Below are 18,031 nucleotides of genomic sequence, written 5' to 3'. Positions count from 1 at the left end.
GAATAGATTTCTCATGTATAAGGGGGTATCAGCTACTGATTGGGATAAAGTTCAATTCTTAGTCAGGGCCCGTTCACACTGCACGCGTTTCCAGCCGCGTTTTGGAAACGCGTGCAGGTGGCCAAAACGCACGACATCAGACATTGCATAGAGTGCAATGTCTGATGTTCACACAGCATGCGGTCCGGGAACGCATGCTGCACGCAGATTTTACAAAAACGCGCGGCTGTCCCATTCACTTTTCAGTGATGGGATCAGCCACGCAACGCATACGAACGCGGACATGCGTGCGTTCGTACGCGTTGCGGTCCGCATGCGTTGCGGTCCGCATTTTGTAGTCTGAACGGGCCCTCAGAGTTTCTCCTTAATCAGTTGCTCTCAGTTATAACTGAAAGAAAACTGATTTTCAAAGTAATGCCTATGTTTTCCTATGGCACCTTTCACACTTAACGCATTTTAACTGAAATCTTTTTCACAATGCACTGCTATGGAAAAACCGCATACTAGCGCGTACCAACACGTACTAATGCACACCAACTGATTAAGTGTAAATGGACCCTTAGGCCCCTTTTGCACTTAATCAGTTGCTCTCGGTTATAACTGAAAGAAAACTGATTTTCAAAGTAATGCCCATGTTTTCCTGGATAGGGTAGCTGGATAGGGTGGCTGGATAGGGTAATGGTTAAGGGCTCTGCCTCTGACACAGGAGACCTGGGTTCGAATCTTGGCTCTGCCTGTTCAGTAAGCCAGCACCTATTCTTGCCTTGGGCAAGACTCCATAACACTGCTACTGCCTATAGAGCGCGTCCTAGAGGCTGCAGCTTTGAGTCCACCAGGAGAAAAGCGCGATATAAATGTTCTGTGTTTGTTTGTTGTTTGTTTTCCTATTGCACAGTTCACACTTAATGTGTTTAACTGAAATCTTCCTCCCAATGCACTGCTATGGTAAAAACGCATACTAACGCACACTAACGCATACCAACTTATTAAGTGTAAACTGGGCCTTAGGGCCCTTTGCACTTAATCAGTTGGTGTGCGTTAGTGTGCGTTAGTATGCGTTGGTATGTGTTAGTACACGTTTTTTCCATAGCAGTGCATTGTGAAAAAGATTTCAGTTAAAACGCATTAAGTGTGAAAGGTGCCATAGGAAAACATGGGCATTACTTTGAAAATCAGTTTTCTTTCAGTTATAACTGAGAGCAACTGATTAAGTGTCAACGGGGCCTAAGAGTGATCAAACTAGGCTCAATGAGCACAAAAGCAATATACGCAATCCTGGTTCCTTGAAGAAGAGAGAGGAGAAAGAGGGCAAAAAGAGGGAATATCCCCTTTCAAGGCATTTCATTGAATGTGGTCACTCTGTGAGTCAATTACGATGGCAAGTGCTGGAGGTGGTTCAACACCATGAAGGCAGAGAATATCGTAATGCCTTGCTCAGACGTGAGGCATGGTGGATGGACAGGTTGGGTACGCTGTCCCCCAACAGCTTTATCAAAGATGCTTGGGTTTAATCTGGTGGAGGTGGAAGGAAGGAGTCTGAGGCTGAGCCCCCACCCTGCCACTTTCTGCAAGCTACCCCATAGTTACACCTCTGTTGATACGATTTCGGGAGAGCAGAATCTGAAGATTATGATATGAACACTAGCGCAAACCTGCTGGGAACTCCTTTTATGTGTGTATTGGTGGTTCTCTACTTTCTCTAGCCAATTTCCTTCTGCATGGTTGTAAGCAAACCCGTGGCAGGGTATCCAAAAGCGGAAGCTTCTGGTGTGTTTAGCATTTCCAACAGGGATGCTCACCACGAATTCGTGATCACTGTTAACCCTCGATCACGAGTCAATTCTCCCAAATTCCGGTACTCGAATTCGAGATCGGTGACCGTTGATCCGAATTCGAGTGCACCCATGATTGCGCTTGAAATTCAGCCGGGATCACGGGTTAATCCATGATCATGAATCTGGACGCGGCAGTGATTAAACTGTTAAAACCCACCGACTTTAGCGGTTAATAGCAAAGCCCCCTTACATGGTATGAACACACAGACCTTATACTTTTTAAGAAATCGATTTTAAAACTTCAAAGGAAAAAAGTATACATTTAAATGCGGTAAATGGCAGTTCGTTAATGAAACAAAACCCGACGACTTTAGCAGTTAATAGCAAAGCCACTTTACATCCTAAAAACACCAAATTTGCAGGATATGTTAAAAAGATAGTGGGAAACAATATTTAAAAAATATATATATTTTTTTATTTTTTGTGTGTGCTGATTGTGGGAATTAAAAAAAAATGACGAGGGGTTCCAATTCCCCTTCCGAGCCTCTGTAACCCCTTGTCTCCCATGCAGGCTGGGATAGCCAGAATACGGAGCCCCTGCCGACTGGGACTTTGTACCCTAAACTATACCAGCCCGCATGGTTTATGGTATGGGGGGGGGCTCTGGGGGAGAGGGGCGCCAAGCCTTCAGTTTAACCCTTTGGGGAAATGGATAAGGGGTACTTTGTGCCCCTATACTCATTTCTTCCGGGAGGGGGGTGGGCATCTGGGGGTTCCCTTCTTAAAGGTTACTTTCAGATGCCACCATGAACCCCCCCAGGGAGTCATCGCCTCCACCTCCTCCTGGGGCACCGGAGGTGGGGAGGAGCCCCTTGTCCATGGATTGGAAAGGGCTCCGGGGGGAGGGGAAGGCTTGGCCGCCCCCTCCCCCGGAGCCCCTCCTACCATGGACCATGCGGGCCTTTTAAGCTCAGGGTGCAAAGTCCCAGTTGGCCAGGGCTCTGCATTCTTGCTATCCCAGCCTGCATGGGGGACAAGGGGTTACAAAGGCTCGGGAGGGGGGACCCCACCTTTTCACCACAAAAAAAATAATTTAAAAAAAAAATATTGTTTCCCACTATCTTTTTAAGATATCCTGCAAATTTGGTATTTTTAGGATGTAAGGGGGCTTTGCTATTAACTGCTAAAGTCGGCGAGTTTTGTTTCATTAACGAACTGTCATTTACCGCATTTAAAGGGAAGGTTCAGGGAGGGTGGGTAAAAAATAAAAATCAATTTCCACTTACCTGGGGCTTCCTCCAGCCCGTGGCAGGCAGGAGGTGCCCTCACCGCCGCTCCGCAGGCTCCCGGTGGTCTCCGGTGGCCGACCCGACCTGGCCAGGCCGGCTGCCAGGTCGGGCTCTTCTGCGCTCCAAGGCCCGGCACATCTGCGTCCCACGCCGGCGCGCTGACATCATCGGACGTCCGATGACGTCAGCGCGCCGGCGTGGGACGCAGAAGTGCCGGGCCTTGGAGCACAGAAGAGCCCGACCTGGCAGCCGGCCTGGCCAGGTCGGGTCGGCCACCGGAGACCACCGGGAGCCTGCGGAGCGGCGGCGAGGGCACCTCCTGCCTGCCACGGGCTGGAGGAAGCCCCAGGTAAGTGGAAATTGATTTTTATTTTTTACCCACCCTCCCTGAACCTTCCCTTTAAATGTATACTTTTTTCCTTTGAAATTTTAAAATTGAGTTTCTCAAAAAGTATAAGGTCTTTTCATTGTCCTTTTGTTTCCACTTTTCTTTTTAACATATCTGGCAAATTATGTGTTTATACCATGTAAGGGGGCTTTGCTATAAACTGTTAAAGTCAGCGGGTTTTTAATCATGAATCACGATTCGTGATTACATGCAGTTATTCGACTCAAAACCGAACTCGAGTCAGATATCTGTTTAAATTCGTGATCGTGATCATGAGTCAATTCAAAAGTGGGCGGAGTCGAATTCGTGATCACTCGAATTGTGACTGGGGGTATCCGAGCAACACTGATCTCCAAGCTGGACATGTAGTACATTATAGTAAATAGTCCTGTGCTGTATTGGTAATATCCTCCTAAATACATTTCTCTTAGCCTCACTATAAGTATGATCACAATTTTTCTGTGTGTTTTTGATTTAACATATGCAGAGAAGACTTGCTTATGACTAAAGAACAAAAAATTCAAAGTACTTCTTGTTAAATAGGTCAAATTAAGTGTCATTTCTGATTTTAACTCACTTGAGCAGCTGGTACTTTCTGCACCCATGGCAAAGATTTGTGGTCATGCCTCAGTCTATGTCCACACAAGACATATGATGAACTAGCCCTCATCCCATGCCTAATTACTCTTTTAATTAATTTCGGTAATTTGAATTACTAACAGTTTAGCCACAGGTTTTTTAGCTGTCTCTCTGATGTCATAATGTCCATGTGCCACATCATGTTTGACAGTTAAAGGACAGATCAACTAAGAATAGTGACTAAAGAAACCAAATGACTCAAATTATGTAACTAAAATGAATAGAAGCAACTGCTACAAGACCAATGACATCTGAGGAGAAAAGGAACGTTGTCCCTAACTTTAATTCATTTTTAAATTCACAATAGAAGTTCAATCATTTAAATATGTTGTAAGTAGCTATAAAGTATGTTAACTATTTTTAAAGTTCTGGAAAATGTTTTGAAAATAATTTATTAAGGCATAGGTAATATGTAGAAAAGATTTCTGCTAGCAAATCTGACATTGTCTTGAATAAATAAGGAGGAGGGTTGAGTAGCTCGAGAGTAGAATTCAGAAGTTACTAGTAGTTGGGTCAGAGTTTGAAGAAGGGGTATAGGGAAAGAAAGTCTGAGGGAGGCTAGTCCTGACTACTCCTACAATTAACACACCCTAAGGCAGTGATGGCTAACCTTGGCACTCCAGCTGTGTTAGAACTACAAGTCCCATGAGGCATTGCAATACTCTGACAGCTCTAAGCATAACTCGGGGAGGCAGAGGCATGATGGGATCTGTAGTTTTGTCACAGCTGGAGTGTCAAGGTTAACCATCACTGCCCTAAAGGGGTTGTTCACATCTAGGGCACTTTTGCCTTTTTGTTAAGTGCGGACGATTTTGAAAATTGCCCTAAAAGCGCTTTTGCAACGATTCCTTATGGGAAGGTTCATATCAGCGCGTTTCGTTTGATTTCCACTGACCAAAGTGCTGCCTGCACCATTTTTCAGGCGCTTTGGCTATAATGGAAGGTATAGGAAAAGTGCAAAATGCTCACAAAATCACTTTATGAGGCGATTGCGTTTGCGCTTTTTCTCCTGTATTTAAATGTGAAGTGTTTCCGGTTTAGCCTGCACTTCCTGTTTGCACAGACAACTAATGGCTGTAAAAAAATGAAGATGAGTTGCAGGAGCTGGTTTAGTATGGAGGAGCTAATCTCTAAAATCCAGGACCACCTGGAATTGTTTGACAAGAAGCATCCTGACTACAAACACACCACCAAGACCATTATGGTGTGGGCTAATATAGTTGCAGACTTTTGTGAGGTCCTATGGGACGAATTTTCTTATAGAACCAAAGCAGATATGTTATTTATGTAGTTTACCTATGTAATGCTATGGTCTTTTGTGAAGAAAGTAATACTGTTTGGCTTTTAATATACAGAACTACTAAACTAGGCCTCATACAAACACAGAAATGTGTGTCTTGTAATGTTGTGTGTTTTTACCATCAATGCTTATTCTAATGTCATTTTTAGCAACAAACCACCATTTTCTTTAATGAATAATAGTCAAAAATTTCAAAAGTGTGTTTACAAGGATATATTTATTTTACCAAAATTGTGAATAATTCTCCAATCATACAATAACAAGATAAGTTTTGTGAAAAAAAACACAAGCTAATGCTAGTAATGTTTTTTAAAGTGGTATAGCACCCTCTCTAGTGAGGAAATATTGAGCCATCTGCTCTCTAATATTGAGTGCACTCTGGGTTCCTCTTAACATAGCACAACCAAAGTTTGTAAATGTGGGAGGGATGACATCCTCTTCAACTATGTTTACTTCCATAGTTCACACATAGTTATGTAGGAGGCAGGTAGCCTTCACCACAGTCACTGCATTGGTTTGTTGCATTTGTATGGCAGTGTGGTAAATGCGCCACTTGTTAGCTAGGATGCCAAAGGTGCATTCCAATACTTTCCTGGCTTTGCTTAGTCTCGCATTAAACTTTTTTTTTCTGTTGCCATGGCTCTTTGGGAAAAAAGCCTCATCACATTTTCTGAAAGGGCGAAGGCCTCATCACCAATAAAGGTGTAGGGATAGGCAGGTGAATGGGTGTTAGGACAAGGGCGTGGTCCAGGGATGTGAAGTTGCCCCAGTTGCAGTTTTATCCCAAAACGTCTGTGGCGAAAGATTGCAGAGTCACTACTGCTCCCATAGGCACCCACATCATTATAATAATTAAATTTATATTCTGCATCAACCACAGCCATTAGCACTATCGAGAAGAACCTACGATAATTAAAGAGGAACTCCAGTGAACATTTTACTGTTGGCAGGTGATGTAGCTGCTACATGGTTTTTGGCAGTTGGAAACAGATGTAAACAGCTATTTCCCACAAAGGTTTGAACTTTTCTTGTGGGAGGGGTTACTTGTGGGAGGAGTTTCACCACAATATCAGTCATACAGCGCCCCCTGATGGTCTGTTTGTGAAAAGGAATAGATTTCTCATGTAAAATGGGGTATCAGCTACTGATTGGGATAAAGTTCAATTTTTGGTCGTCGTTTCTCTTTAAAGTATGGGCTGCAAGATAATACTGGTATTACCATCCTGACATGCTTGCCATCCACCGCCCAGGATTTTTGAGAAATGGTGCTTCTCCCAGAACAGCTCTATGTTTTTTCCCATTTTGCATGATCTGCGAGAGGCATGAAGTCTTGTTGCAGTTCCAGACAGATGTACCTGTAGGTATCCAAAATGATGTTCTGTATAGTGGGCTTCCCCAACCTATATTTGAAATGTAGTGCTGCATAGGTGTATCCTGTTGAAAGGAATCTGCAAATGTAAACAAAAAATAACATTTATGTATTGTTCTTTTGCAGTTGATCAGTTGAGAACACAATGAAAATCTGTTCATGATAATTTCAAAAGGGAGTTGGAGAAGCAAAACATTGAGCAAAGACGTGGTGGCGGGGCCACAAACCGGCGAAAATACAGGTTTGCACCATTTCTGGACTTCCTCCTCAAGCCACATACGGATACTGGGATGTAAGTATTTATACTGATGATCACAAAGCCATGATACTTATTGTAACGATCGGTGTAACACAGAGAGGGTCTGATTACTGGTGAACTGCAGTATCACCGGGAATACAGAATATACCCGATTATTGGTGATCTGCAGTATCACCAATAATCAGATATATCTACTAACCTCTGGACACCAGAGAGAACAAGTGAGTGTTTAGATGCAACAGTATACTTTGAGTACTTCTACAGAAGTATGTTCCTTCCGATGGCCTAGACTCTCCCGGGGGAGGAGCTAGGCTGAGTGTAGGAAGGACAGAGCGTGAGTGACACCAGAGAGAGAGGGTGTCACTAACAGATCTGGGAACTGCCTCTAACAGTGAGGCCAGTTCTCGAGGTCGGCAAGCCAGGTCGTTAACACACAGACAGATAAGGTACAGAACCAGGAGACAGATACGGAATCCAATAAACAGACAGGGTTTGGCAACGGAGTATCATAATAGCAAAGTACAGAATCAGGAGGCAAATACAGAGTCCAGGACCGAGCAGAGCTTGGCAACAGGATATCAGAAATAGCAAAGTACAGAATCAGAGTTCAGAGGAATAGTCAGGCAGGCAGAAGGTCATAACAAATAATACAGTTCAATATTCCTAATGCTAAGGTGTGAGTTCCTTGATCATCAACACCTTTGGAAACTAACATCTTTACAATTTGTCTGGGCCAGAGAAAGTGGCCATGCAGGAGTAAATTCGTGAAAATTTAGCCAAGGGGTTCATTCGCCCTTCCCGGTCGCCCGCTGGCACAGGGTTCTTTTTTGTTAAGAAAAAAGACGGAGGCCTGCGGCCATGTATTGATTACCGGGGCCTGAATAAAATCACAGTGAAGAATCGCTACCCTTTGCCCCTGATAGATGACTTGTTTATACAGATTACCGACGCTAAGATCTTTTCAAAGTTGGATTTACGGGGTGCATACAACCTGGTGCGGATCAGAAAGGGCAATGAATGGAAGACGGTCTTTAGCACGCCCGACGGGCATTACGAGTACCTAGTGATGCCCTTCGGGCTGTGTAACGCCCCGGCCGTCTTCCAGGAACTGATTAATGAGGTATTCAGGGAGGTATTGGGCAAATTCGTGTTAGTATACCTAGATGATATACTTATCTTTTCAAACAACCTCTCTGAGCACAGGACACATGTCAAGTTTGTATTGGACAAACTAAGGCAAAACATGCTTTACGCTAAATTGGAGAAATGCATCTTCGAGGTAACATCTGTCACCTTTTTAGGGTACATAATTTCCACCTCGGGCCTGTCTATGGATCCTGCCAAGGTCTCTGCTGTGTTGGAATGGCCTCAACCAGTGGGGTTAAAATCTCTGCAGAGATTTTTAGGCTTTGCCAATTACTATAGAAGGTACATAAAGGGGTACTCCACTGTCATTGCGCCCCTCACCCGTCTCACTAAGAAAGGGGCAGATACTACCCACTGGTCTCCAGAGGCTCTGCATGCATTCTCCACTTTGAAAGATTTGTTTTGCTCTGCACCCATCCTGAGACACGTTGACACCTCCTATCCCTTTATTGTTGAGGTGGACGCCTCGGAGGTCGGGGTAGGGGCTGTGCTGTCCCAGCGGTCAGGGTTGCAGGGTAGATTGCACCCATGTGCCTATTTTTCTCGTAGGTTCTCTCCAGCAGAGAGAAACTACGATATAGGCAACAGGGAGCTCCTGGCCATCAAATTGGCCTTTGAAGAATGGCGTCATTGGTTGGAAGGAGAAGAACATACGATTACAGTTTACACTAATCACAAAAATTTAGAATACTTCGAGGGAGCGAAGAGATTAAGCCCCCGTCAGGCTCGATGGTCATTGTTCTTCTCGAGATTCAGATTTATAATTACGTACACTCCAGGGAGCAAAAACATTAAGGCAGATGCCCTGTCTAGATGCTTTGAGCCGGAGACAGCACAGCCCTCCACCCCAGAGACCATTGTCCCACAGAAACTGGTACTAGCAACAACTGAGACTTGGGAAGATTGGACAGAGACTTTAGGTCCCTTTCAGCAGGATATTCCAGAGGGGAAGCCCAAAGGGGTTATGTTTATTCCACTGCCATTTCGTCCTCAGATTTTACAGATGTTCCACTCACACAAAAATGCGGGACACCCTGGGGCCTCCAGAACACAGGACCTTGTGGCCAGATGTGCTTGGTGGCCTTCTCTGGCAACCGATTGCAAGGAGTTTGTTAGAGAGTGTGCGGTGTGTGCGAGGAGTAAGCCCTCCCGGCTGGCACCTGTGGGATCGTTGCAGCCCTTGCCCACCCCGAGTGAGCCATGGACCCACTTGTCCATGGATTTTGTGGGTGAGCTTCCCAGGTCTGAGGGCATGTCGGTCATTTGGGTGGTAGTCGACCGCTTTAGTAAAATGGCCCATTTTGTGCCCTTGAAAGGACTCCCCTCGGCCCAGGAATTGGCCGATTTGTTCATCATCCACGTTTTCCGATTGCATGGCATTCCGGAAAACATAGTGTCAGATAGGGGAGTCCAATTTGTTTCTAGATTTTGGAGGGCATTTTGTCACCAAATGGGCATGGAACTGTCATTTTCGTCGGGCTACCACCCACAGACCAATGGTCAGACGGAAAGAGTCAATCAATCATTGGAACAGTTTTTGAGGTGTTAAGTTGCAGAGGCGCAAAATGATTGGGTCAAGTTTTTGCCCTTCGCAGAATTTGCGCACAATAATTTGAAAAGTTCTTCCTCGGGATTTTGGCCAGTCCAGATAGTGACCGGGAAGTTGCCTAAATTCTCCCCATTGCCAGTCGCCTCCACTCCGTTTCCAGCTCTGGAGGCCTGGCAAAGGTCATTTAAAGACGTGTGGTGGATCGTGAAAAATAATTTGGAGAAGGCGTTTCAAAGTCAAAAAAGTCAAGCTGACAAAAGACGTTCCTTAGAGTGGAGGTTTTTACCAGGAGACTTAGTCTGGGTGTCCACATGTCACTTGACCTTGAAACAGCCCTCAGCTAAGTTGGGGCCCAGGTATGTGGGTCCATTTCCAGTAACTAGAAAGATCAACGACGTCACTTATGCCATTGATCTGCCTGCCAGTATGCGTGGCGTGAGATCCTTTCATGCGTCCCTGCTTAAGCCAGCAGTCCATGTGGGTCCCACTCCTCCTCCTCCTGTGATGATAGATGACCAACCTGAGTACAAAGTAGAGAAGATTTTAGAGTCTCGCATAGTTCAGAACTCAGTACAATATCTGGTTCATTGGAAAGGGTATGGTATTGAGGAGAGATCATGGGAGGCATACAACCAGATTGGAGATCGATGGGGCAATCAAACGGGCGATGTGGAGGTAATTTATCAGCAGCCTTGGGACAGAACACGTCGGAATACTCGGAATATTGTACTGGTACCCCCTCCAAATGAATCCTGGTCTGGCCCAGTGTCACCCTCCCTAAACACTGCTGAAAACAGTGAGTTGACCAGCTAGTTAGCTGACCGGTAGCCCAATTAATGTGTGGAGAGTGTAAGTGCAGCCACGGCATGCCAAGGATGACTGTGGAGGTGGTCATGCGTAACACAAAAAACTGCAGTTTCTCTTTATGTAGCACCCCTATAGTGACTTCCACCTCTGGTGTCTGAGACAGCCGATGATTACTTTGCAGGGGGGAATCATCTACTGCTGTAACCTGAATGGGTGGTTCTACCGGGGTGAGCGGAATATCCAATTTCTTTGCAAATTCGAAATCCATAAAATTAGCTGCAGAGCCTGAATCAACAAAAGCCTCAGAAACCTCAGTTTTATCTTCCCACGTGACAGTACAAGGAAGAAGTAACCATTTATCTTCTAGGGGTAAAAGTCGCGTACCTAGGGTGTTACCCCATACAACTCCTAGGCGATAGCGTTTCCCGGCTTGTTAGGACAATTACGTACTCTATGACCCCCCTCTGCGCAGTAAAGACACAGCCGCTCAGACATCCTACGTCTTCACTCCACTTGGGATAGTTTCGACCGACCAATTTGCATTGGTTCGGGTGGAGGCGAGACAGGAGGAGGTGGAGTTACTGGAGGCGCAGCGTAGGACACCATTCTTACGTGACTACTACCCCGGGTCTGTTTCTCCGGTCGACTCGAATGGCCGATGAAATGGCCTCATCGACAGTTTTAGGTTCAGGCAGACTTAACATGAGATCTGAGACCTCATCTGACAACCCTGATAAGAAACAATCTAAGAGGGCATAGGTGTCCCACCTGGCTGAAACTGACCACCTCCTAAATTCGGCTGCGTAATCTTCGACCGGACCCTTGCCTTGACACAAAAGCTTGAGCTTCCGCTCAGAGGTCGCAGCAAGGTCTGGGTCGTCGTAAATTACCGCCATAGCTTTAAAAAATTCATCCACTGAGGAGAGGGCCAAATCTCCGGTGGGCAAACTGTACGCCCACGTCTGAGAATTGCCTGATAACAAAGTCTTAATAAATGTGACCCTTTGGGCCATAGTTCCAGAAGATCGGGGTCTCAACTCAAAGTAAGATAACACTCTACTTCTAAAATTTCGGAAGTCAGATCTGTGACCAGAAAATTTCTCAGGTACAGGCAAACGTATGTCAGAGCTAGGAGGGGATCGCACCTCATCCACTGCTGTCTGGAGGGTTTTTAAAGAACCAGACAAGGCTTCAATCATAGTCTTGTGACTACCCAGCACTTGGTTGATGTTTTCCACCGAAGTGGCAAGTGCGCCCAAACGGTCAGTGTGTGCGTCCATTTGCATTTTGGGTCTGCCGTTCTGTAACGATCGGTGTAACACAGAGAGGGTCTGATTACTGGTGAACTGCAGTATCACCGGGAATACAGAATATACCCGATTATTGGTGATCTGCAGTATCACCGATAATCAGATATATCTACTAACCTCTGGACACCAGAGAGAACAAGTGAGTGTTTAGATGCAACAGTATACTTTGAGTACTTCTACAGAACTATGTTCCTTCTGATGGCCTAGACTCTCCCGGGGGAGGAGCTAGGCTGAGTGTAGGAAGGACAGAGCGTGAGTGACACCAGAGAGAGAGGGTGTCACTAACAGATCTGGGAACTGCCTCTAACAGTAAGGCCAGTTCTTGAGGTCGGCAAGCCAGGTTGTTAACACACAGACAGATAAGGTACAGACTGAAGGTGACTGAAACCTGGCTTTCTGAACCTGTTGGCCCCACCCTGGAGGCAGCTGTGCCAACAAACTATTACGTGATATACTGCAACAGGAAAGAACGCAGGGGAGGAGGGGTTGCACTTTGCTTTAGATCAGCTTTGAAAATCAGACCACTTACTGTAGGTCCTACCAACTCGTTTGAATGCTTGGGGGTGCAACTTTCAGCTGAGGAAAACATTAACATATTGCTGATCTACCGCCCACCAGAAAAATACTCAGACTTCCTTGAGGAACTTGTAGACCTCCTGTGCAACCTAACACTGGAACACCCCAGATGGATTGTTCTTGGAGATTTCAATACATGGGTGGACGACTCCTCTTCACAATTTGGAAAAGAGCTACCTCGTGCCTTACATGAACTGGGCTTCCTCCAATCAATCAGCTCTGCTACTCACAGGAAAGGTCACACTCTGGACCTTATATTCCATACTGGGCTGTCAATAGCCAATGTGGAAATTAATCCTGTTGCCTGGTCAGACCATCACACTATCCACTTCTCCCTCTCAATACCAGCCGTCAAACACCAGGTCAAGAATCAAATAAAATATCGCCGCTTAAAAGGGCTAACACCTCAACATATCCGAGATAACCTTAGCTTTGATGAATTGACTGACTCCAGCTTGGACCCTGATACTCTGGTGTTTAAATACAACAAATGTGTGTCCTCCACCTTTGAGACCATTGCTCCTCTGCGCACCAAATATCTTACTCCACACTAGTGTTGGGCGAACAGTGTTCGCCACTGTTCGGGTTCTGCAGAACATCACCCTGTTCGGGTGATGTTCGCGTTCGGCCGAACACCTGGTGGTGTTCGGCCAAACTGTTCGGGTTCGCCCGAACGGCTCATTGCCTGGCCGAACAGGGCCCCTGTTCGGCACGAACAGGGCCCTGTTCGCCCGAATACTGGCCCCCTATGGGGTCGCAGGCATAAGGGGGGAGCATGCCCCGATCGCGGGGGGGGTCGGAAATTCCCCCCACCCCCTCCGCTAGCGCTCCCCCCTCTGCCCGCTTCCCCATTCAAAAGTTAGGAAGTGAAACTGTACCTGTGCGGCCGGTAGTGGGTGACTGGCAGTGGGCGGCACTATGGAGAGACTGAGGAGGAGGAGGAGTCCGGAGAGTGACGCGTTGAGGGAGGCCGGGCAGTGGGCGGATCAGCAGTAGTACGGTACTACTGCTGATCCGCCCGCTGCCCGGCCTCCCTCAACGCGTCACTCTCCGGACTCCTCCTCCTCCTCAGTCTCTCCATAGTGCCGCCCACTGCCAGTCACCCACTACCGGCCGCACAGGTACAGTTTCACTTCCTAACTTTTGAATGGGGAAGCGGGCAGAGGGGGGAGCGCTAGCGGAGGGGGTGGGGGGAATTTCCGACCCCCCCCGCGATCGGGGCATGCTCCCCCCTTATGCCTGCGACCCCATAGGGCCCCCAAAAGCGGGATGTTCGGGGAGTTCGGGGTTCGGCCCGAACATGCCGAACATTGCGGCCATGTTCGGCGAACTTTCCCGAACCCGAACATCCAGGTGTTCGCCCAACACTACTCCACACCATCATGCACAGTGGTTTGATAACGCTATAAAAGAGCTGAAAAGACAAGGCCGAAAACTTGAGAGGCTGTGGCGCAAATCTCAGTCCCCAGAAGACAAACATGCCTTAATCTTCCACTTGAAGAGCTACCAAAAGGTAATCACGGGAAAAAAATCATCCTTTCTATCACAAGAGATTGCAAATGCAGTTAACAAACCAGCCCAACTGTTCCGCACAGTGGAAAAACTCTGCAACCCAGCATGTCAAAAACTTAATATCGAGCCTTCAAAGGACCTCTGTGACCAATTTGCCCATTTCTTCACAGACAAAGTCTCCGCTATAAGGTCCGCCATCCAACTTACAGCATCTGAGCCTAATATAGCGCCGAAGACCATTAGCAGAGACAACGTAACACCTTGGTCAAACTTCAAAGAAATTGATGAAGAAGTCACATCAAGCATCCTCCTTCACGTCCGCCTAACTACCTGTGACCTGGATCCTGGCCCAACACAGTTCATGTTGAACTGCCCCGACCTGTTCGTACCGGTATTCCTCAAAAGTGTTAACTGTTCCTTACAATCAGGGATATTTCCTGCTTTACTGAAGGAAGCAATCATCAGGCCTCTCCTCAAAAAACCCTCCCTGGACCCAGATGCAATGACCAGCTACAGACCTGTCTCTAACCTCCCCTTTCTGGGCAAGCTAATTGAAAAAGCTGTATACCTCCAGCTAGAAGCCAGAATCCTACAAAATAACAGTTATGACCCATTCCAGTCTGGCTTCAGGAAACACCACAGCACTGAAACTGCCCTCATCCAAATATGCAACCACCTGCTCATGGCAAGAGACAGAGGAGAGTGCTCGATCCTCATACTGCTAGACCTTTCTGCAGCCTTTGACACAGTTGACCATGACATCTTGATAAACAGGCTACAGGAATACTGCGGCATTGATGGCATAGTACTTCAGTGGTTCCAATCCTTCTTGAGTGGCAGAACCCACAAAGTGTCTATGGGGCCCTTCCTGTCCACCCCTGTAACACTTAAGTATGGGGTGCCCCAGGGCTCAATCCTCTCTCCCCTGCTTTTCACGATTTACATGCTACCGTTGGGAAAACTAATCCAAAAACATGGCCTGACATACCACTGCTATGCAGACGACACCCAACTATATCTTTCCTTCAAGCCTGGTGTGACAGACCCAACTCTAACTATAAACGCCTGCTTACGTGAACTACAGCAATGGATGAATGACAACTGGCTGAAACTAAATGCAGACAAAACTGAAGTCCTTCTGATTGGAGGGCAGAGCATGATAACAAAACAACTTAACTTGCAGTCTTCACCACTGGGAATAGGAGGCACGGATCTACGCAGCTCTGATCATGTGCGTAGCCTGGGAGTTCTAATTGATGGGGATTTAAACTTCAGAACTCAAATCTCTGCGGTGGTGAAATCATCCTATTTTCACCTGAAGAACATTGCAAAAATCAAGCACCTCATACCCCCAGAAGATCTGCCAACCTTAGTCCACGCCTTCATCACATCCCGACTGGACTACTGCAATGCTCTCTACACTGGCCTTCCAAAAAAGGTCTTGTACCGCCTACAGCTGATACAGAATACTGCTGCCAGACTGCTAACCAACCAACCCCGTCACTGCCACATAATGCCAGTCCTGCATTCCCTTCACTGGCTACCTATAGAATGGAGGGTCCTATTCAAGATCAGCCTACTGACATTTAAATCCTTGAATAATCTAGGCCCTGGATACTTGAAAGATATGTTACAGCTGCGTAGCAATCCCCGCATTCTCAGATCCACAGGTTCTAATAATCTAGTCATACCCAGAGTCCACTTGGAAACTTTTGGTCCCAGAGCCTTCTGTCATGCTGCCCCTATGTTTTGGAACTCCTTACCTCAACAGATCAGGACAGCCCCATCCCTGGATGTGTTTAAATCCAGACTGAAAACCCACCTGTTCAGTCTGGCATTTGCAGAAATATAACTTTTGTTGTGTGAATACTTCATCCTACTAACTACTGAATCTGAGAGAGCCTAAGCGCTTTGAGTCCTTTGGGAGAAAAGCGCTATAGAAATGTTATTGTATTGTATATTATTGTATAAGCAGGAGACAGATACGGAATCCAATAAACAGACAGGGTTTGGCAACGGAGTATCAGAATAGCAAAGTACAGAATCAGGAGGCAAATACAGAGTCCAGGAACGAGCAGAGCTTGGCAACAGGATATCAGAAATAGTAAAGGTACAGAATCAGAGTTCAGAGGAATAGTCAGGCAGGCAGAAGGTCATAACAAATAATACAGTTCAATATTCCTAATGCTAAGGTGTGAGTTCCTTGATCATCAACACCTTTGGAAACTATGCTAGAACACCGATACAGACAAGGTCTGAGTGCTACCACGTAGTGATCGCAACGGCAGACACCAGAGAAATGACCAGCATCCAGTATATATACTACAGCGCTCACCAGCGCCACCCCTAAGTGCTGGACCAATGGAAGGCGGTGAAAATGTCAGCTGACCCGCTTGGTCAGCTGACACTTCTCTGGCTGTCATATAAGCTCTGCCTCTCAGCGCGCGCGCGTCCTTCTGAACCTGTGTGGACTAGCAGTCCCAGCCACACCAGATATGTCTTGCAATGTATCCGCTGATTCAGGCGCGGGGGCCGCCGCCCCGCTCTCCAAGCAAGCGGCGGTCTCCCCGCGTCCAACCACAATGTCAGCAGCTTTGCCATGCGTGCAATCCGCTGCATCCAACTCGGACTCCACCGCTCTGCCCATGCGGCATGAGGCGGTTTCTTCACATTGTGCCGCCATGTTAGACGCGGAAACAGCCGCCTCACTCTGAGCCCTTGCGGCAGCTTTTCCGCGTTTCCTCACAGTACCCCCTGAGGAGTGGACTCCGGACAGCTCCTACCAGTCTTCTCAGGATGCAACGCGTGGAACTCCCTTCTTAATTTGTCAGCATGCATGTGACATTCAGGTACCCATGATCTCTCCTAAATACCATACCCTTTCCAATGAACCAGATATTGTACTGAGTTCTTGCGGCGGCTTTTCCGCGTTTCCTCACACTTATTCAGAATAAGCTGAAGTTTATTGTTATTATCCTTTATTAACAGCACTGAAGACAATCTACCTTCTGAAGAAACCACAGAAACACCAAGTACAAATGTGGACATTACTGACTCTTCATCAGTGGATACTAGTGCTACATCTGTTCAAGAAGCTGAGGAGAACATCCCTCTGCACTCCCCAGAGAGTCCATCCACTCATTTTAGTCCCCCATGTTCACGCAATGCCTCTTATAGGTATAGACAAAGCTTTAATATAAGCAGAGCAGGTAGAGGAATGTCAAGGGCTGAATATAATCATAGTGAGTGATATCTACCATTGAGAAGGCAGTAATCCATATGGAAAAAAGAGATCAAGACAGAAAATAAATGACCCCTCGACTTCTACTCAGTTTAATCCCACCTGAGAAAATATTGTCAGCCAAACTTGCTATCATTGATGTTATAGACACATTTCTCACAACAGAACCAGCTAAATAACCCCAAGACCCATCCTATTATGGGCAGACTCATATGGGTCAACCTCCTGCTCCATACAGACACCCAGTACAGCCACCTTATTATGGTCAACCTATATATGAGCATCACAATTATTCTTTTCCAACTATGCAACATTATGCTCATAGACCTGCACACCCCTACTACCCTAACATAGCTCCACCTATGCCCCAAAGACCATTAAGTCCACAACACCCCTCTCCTGACACACCAGTCTTTACAGACCTAAGTGGTCAAGCTAGTGGACACAACAAACCACAAACAACATGTCACAACTATTGTGTATGAATGACATGTTATGTAGCCTTCCATATACAAAATGGTCATAAAGATTTAGTTGTCATGTTTACAGTTTGTTTGTTTATTATGCATATTAATGTTCCTTTATATATTTGAGCACACAGTGCTCATTATTTTAGAGAAAAAGTTACTTTAATGTAATTAAAAGGCGTTGTGTAGGACATATAGGCAGCCGGAACACAGTAATTGTCCTTAAAAGTCTGGGCCACAATTTCTCCAGGAGAAAATTAAAACTGTGGAGAAAAGAAATTATGTTAGCATTTGTAAACTTTAAGTCTGACACGTGCAAGCTACACATTATTCTGTGTCTAATGTAGTAATTTTTTTATTAAAAAAAAGACATTATTTTTTGCATCAGAAAGTTATGGAGTCAG

General features: G+C 46.2%; 1 long non-coding RNA gene across 1 annotated transcript; it reads left to right on the top strand.

The window, feature by feature from the left end:
• The first annotated feature begins 1,255 nt into the window (after positions 1 to 1,255).
• Positions 1,256 to 17,608, top strand: LOC137544508 (uncharacterized). Its single transcript, XR_011025889.1, has 3 exons — positions 1,256 to 1,361; positions 6,887 to 7,052; positions 16,908 to 17,608. It is a non-coding gene; the product is annotated as an uncharacterized lncRNA (long non-coding RNA).
• Positions 17,609 to 18,031: the final 423 nt, after the last annotated feature.

Source organism: Hyperolius riggenbachi, chromosome 2 (genome assembly GCF_040937935.1).
Source record: "Hyperolius riggenbachi isolate aHypRig1 chromosome 2, aHypRig1.pri, whole genome shotgun sequence".
In the NCBI taxonomy this organism is placed as follows: Eukaryota; Metazoa; Chordata; class Amphibia; order Anura; family Hyperoliidae; genus Hyperolius; species Hyperolius riggenbachi.
The sequence above is the reverse complement of the archived record's forward strand: the minus strand, read 5'-3'. Positions and strand labels throughout refer to the sequence as shown.